Raw genomic sequence first — 4,547 nt, 5'->3', positions numbered from 1 at the left:
CAAATGGCACACGCAGAGCCCTGTAAATCCGCGGCTATCTGGGGTGGAGCGGGTGGTGGGGCAGGAAGTCTCGGGGGGAGAAGTGGAGGATGGTTGGTGGTCCGGGGTTTGGCATGGCCCCGCGTCACTGGAGCTATTAGTGAAACCTTGCAAATCTGCGGACAATTTTTGCAGATTGTGGATACAAATTGTGTATCTGCGCAGGGCTCTAGACACAAGGACGACTCCTCCAGCTCAGGCTATAGCCCTGTTCCTTGCATCCCCACCCCCACCCCAGTGTGTCTTTAATCACCTGCTGGAATTTGGGACATAAATTCTCTGCTCATTGTGTTGACAATGGGATTATCGCCCAATGTGACTGAAATTAAACCAGTTCCAGAGAAGGAAAAAACACATCCCTGCATTGGCCGGGAATCGAACCCGGGTCAACTGCTTGGAAGGCAGCTATGCTCACCACTATACCACCAATGCATCTAGCAAGGATAGCTCTGCCTCATGTCACATGTCCTAACAAAATGACTCACTCCTGCACAGCTAATGAGCAGGGTGTGTGGGCTGGAGGCAGCCTGTCAGCTGTGAGCAGAGAGAGATTCCCAGAGTGCCTGAAAGATGGGGAGGGAGCTGCTACATCCCGGGGTGAAGGGTCACCCACCCTTCCCCTCAGAGAAGGGAAATGAAGATCAATCACCAGAATGACAAACTTGAGCAGAGACAGCTCCTTTTCAAGGAAACATTTGTGTTGGTCCCTGCTGCGTACAGAGGGGTTTGTTGCTGCTGCTGATTCCAATCCTTGGGGTCTGTGGGCATAAACCATTTCCCTTGTCATCCACTCCCAGCTTCTGGCAGCTAGAGGCTGAGGCCACTCAGACCATGGGGTTGCATCCCTGCCCGTCAATGGACCTATCCTGTAGGAAATTGTCTAATTGTTTTCTGAACTCAGGTGACGGTAACTTAGGGCTTGTCTACACCATGCAGTTGTTAGTGACAAGGCTGTGTCAAAAATTATTAGGGGGCTGGAGCACATGACTTATGAGGAGATGCTGAGGGAACTGGGATTGTTTAGTCTGCAGAAGAGAAGAATGAGGGGGGATTTGATAGCTGCTTTCAACTACCTGAAGGGGGGTTCCAAAGAGGATGGATTTAGACTGTTCTCAGTGGTACCAGATGACAGAACAAGGAGCAATGGTCTCAAGTTTGCAGTGGGGGAGGTTTAGGTTGGATATTAGGAAACACTATTTCACTAGGAGGGTGGTGAAGCACTGGAATGCGTTACCTAGGGAGGTGGTGGAATCTCCTTCCTTAGAGGTGTTTAAGGCCCAGCTTGACAAAGCCCTGGCTGGGATGATTTAGTTGGGAATTGGTCCTGCTTTGAGCAGGGGGTTGGACTAGATACCTCCTGAGGTCCCTTCCAACCCTGATATTCTATGAGTCTATGATTCTATAATCACTTTGTCTTAAGGGTGTTTGTCTGTCACCTTCTCTGGGTGTTTGGTACATGGATGGAGGCAGCCCCCACTCCTGGGTCTCTCCTGAGGAAATAAAAGTTTTTGTGCAAAATAACAAAACTTTTCTCCGAAAGGAGGGAAAGGAAATGGTCACACAAAAGCGCCAGGACACAAGGAATGTAACAACCGGATTCCTCTATGCGCAGTGACTCTGAGAAGTGATTTATCGCCTCTCTCTTGTATTTGAAGCACTGTTTGGTTTCACCCTTGGTAACCTACAAGGCTGACACAATTTTATTGATTGTGACACTAGGTCTGAAGGATTCAATCATATTATTAAACAAATGTTAAAAAATAGTCTAAACTTGAGCTCTCTGTCCTGACAGGCTAGTGTCCCCAATTTGGTTCCAAATGCTCTTCCAGAAACGCCCCCGGGATCCCTGCACATGGCAGTGGGAGTGAAAGAAGAAATCCTCAGCACTGCCCTTTGCTCCAGGCTGGTTTTTCAGGGGGTCCCTGGGGCTGGAAGGGCGCAAGCTGAGGTCTGTTACCACGCTGGCCAACAATAAAACTTCTCTCTGCTCAGATCTAGCTTGTCGTAATGCCCCAGCCTGGTCCAATAATTTGCACTGAAGTTCAGCAAACGGGACCTGTCGTTTTTCAATTCCAGCCATTGTAGGGTTCTCAACCAGACCCGGACAGTGCTACCAGAACGCAACCAGTCAACTAATGGGGTGGAGCCTACAGACAGTATCCTGTTGATGATGCTAATTAGGTAAATGGGGGAATGGTCCTGCTGTTGTGGGGAACTTTCCTGGCTTCTGCACTACAAAATCAGATAGGGGAAGGATCTGGGTCCTCGCTCCAATTCCCTTGCCCCGGAGTTGCAAGAGACAACAGTCTGTAACCCACTAACGCCCCTTTGACTGGCATTAGCTGACCACTTAACATGCAATCATAGAATCATAGAATATCAGGGTTGGAAGGGACCTCAGGAGGTCATCTAGTCCAACCCCCTGCTCAAAGCAGGACCAATTCCCAACTAAATCATCCCAGCCAGGGCTTTGTCAAGCCGGGCCTTAAAAACCTCCAAGGAAGGAGCTCCACCACCTCCCTAGGTAACGCATTCCAGTGCTTCACCACCCTCCTAGTGAAATAGTGTTTCCTAATATCCAACCTAGACCTCCCCCACTGCAACTTGAGACCATTGCTCCTTGTTCTGTCATCTGCCACCACTGAGAACAGCCGAGCTCCATCCTCTTTGGAACCCCCCTTCAGGTAGTTGAAGGCTGCTATCAAATCCCCCCTCATTCTTCTCTTCTGGAGACTAAATAATACCAGTTCCCTCAGCCTCTCCTCATAAGTCATGTGTTCCAGCCCCCTAATCATTTTTGTTGCCCTCCGCTGGACTCTTTCCAATTTTTCCACATCCTTCTTGTAGTGTGGGGTCCTCTTCTTCTATCATCTAAAGCAATTCTACTTAAGCATCTCAAAGTTAGACTTTTTATTTGATGAGTTAACAAGACTGCCAAAATGGTGCTTTATGTTTGCAACTTTCAGTTTCCGGAGATGAAAATTTACCCCTTTGATACTTGCATAGCAGACTACATATAAGTGAAAGCTGCATCTTACTGCACTATTTTAAACCTACAGTAGACTCAAGTCTTCACAGACGCTGTGAGTGGCTGTCCAAAACTATTATCTACCATGTTTGTGCTAGCTGTAGCATAGCAATAGCACATTCAAATATTCTAACCGTGTGTGGCTAAACTATGATCTATAAAGCATAATTATTTATTATTTGTTAAGGGACTTTATAGACTATATACACTGTCTGCCCAAACAGTTAACAATCAAGCTGGAGTTTGTAATCTAGGTATACAAGCATAGGCATCTCCCACTGTACTTATCACCGATAGGTAAGGATATGTGCCAAAAGTAAACACATTATTATTAAAGGGACAATGAGTCATGAAATTAGCATCTGCCAGGTATGATATAATGATTTAGAAGTGTGCCATAACAAATTTCAAGTTAAAATCCCAAACTGTCTTCAAGAGATTATAATTTTCTGCTCCCAGAGATACAAATAGCACAATGCATATATCAATTATACAGAAGAGCTTTTCATTTTCCTTCACACCAATATTTCCAAAGTACTTTTCTTAAAAACGAACCTACCAGTTTTAAGTTTAAATTGTAACAAACAGGATATTTAAATTATGTGTAACAAATATCTTTAATGATTTAAAGAATTTATTCTTGATATTCTTTTAGAGTCTTCCTTAATCTAAAAAAATTAAATATTTGAGCACTTTATATACTTTTTAATTATGTTAGTATCACCAAAATGCTTACCAGCACTAACATTCTTTGATAGAACTGGAAGCGGGTCAGTGTCTTGATCGGGTTTGATTAAAATGGAAACAGCAGAGGATGCTGTTATCTCTCTTAGAAGGCTGCTAACACCTTGGGTGGATTCCTTCAACAATGAGGTTACATTTTGCGTGGATTCTTTTAAGAGATCAGAGACGGTAGGAGTGCATTTGCTCTGCCCATTTAAGTCCTTGTTGTCGATGTTGATTGCAAAAAGAATGGAGTTCAGACCAGCTGTGGTCTCATATAATATCTAACGCCTTATGATAAATCTAGCCCACCGTGTATTTAGCTGAGAGGCTTTCCCTGACTGGTAGCAGGCTGGCATTGAAAGTCTCCGCAGTGCGAGCGACTCTCCCTTCTCCTCTGTCCGTGCAGGCCTCATTTTGGTGTCCCTGCACTAGAGGGCTGGGGTGAGTTCAGCACACGGAGCCAGGACTAAGAACAAGGAGTCCTTGTGGCACCTTAGAGACTAACAAATTGATTTGGACATAAGCTTTCCTGGGCTTAAACCCACTTTGTCGGATGCATGCAGTGGAAAATACAATAGGAAGATATATATACACAGAGGACATGAAACAATGGGGGTTGCCATACCAACTCTAACGAGACTCATCAATTAAGGTGAGCTATTATCAGCAGGAGAAAAAAAACTTTTGTAGACCCAGGAATGAGGCCTTGTGCATCCGAAAGGTCTGCAGCTGCCGCTCATCATCCCAAACCCGC

The 4,547-nt window shown here is 45.4% G+C and overlaps 1 non-coding gene across 1 annotated transcript; it reads right to left on the bottom strand.

The window, feature by feature from the left end:
• Positions 1–399: 399 nt before the first annotated feature.
• On the bottom strand, positions 400–471 carry TRNAG-UCC (transfer RNA glycine (anticodon UCC)). The gene has a single exon. It is a non-coding gene; the product is annotated as a tRNA-Gly (tRNA).
• Between the last annotated feature and the right edge of the window lie 4,076 nt (positions 472–4,547).

The sequence above is a fragment of the Emys orbicularis genome, chromosome 15 (assembly GCF_028017835.1).
Source record: "Emys orbicularis isolate rEmyOrb1 chromosome 15, rEmyOrb1.hap1, whole genome shotgun sequence".
In the NCBI taxonomy this organism is placed as follows: Eukaryota; Metazoa; Chordata; order Testudines; family Emydidae; genus Emys; species Emys orbicularis.
The sequence above is the reverse complement of the archived record's forward strand: the minus strand, read 5'-3'. Positions and strand labels throughout refer to the sequence as shown.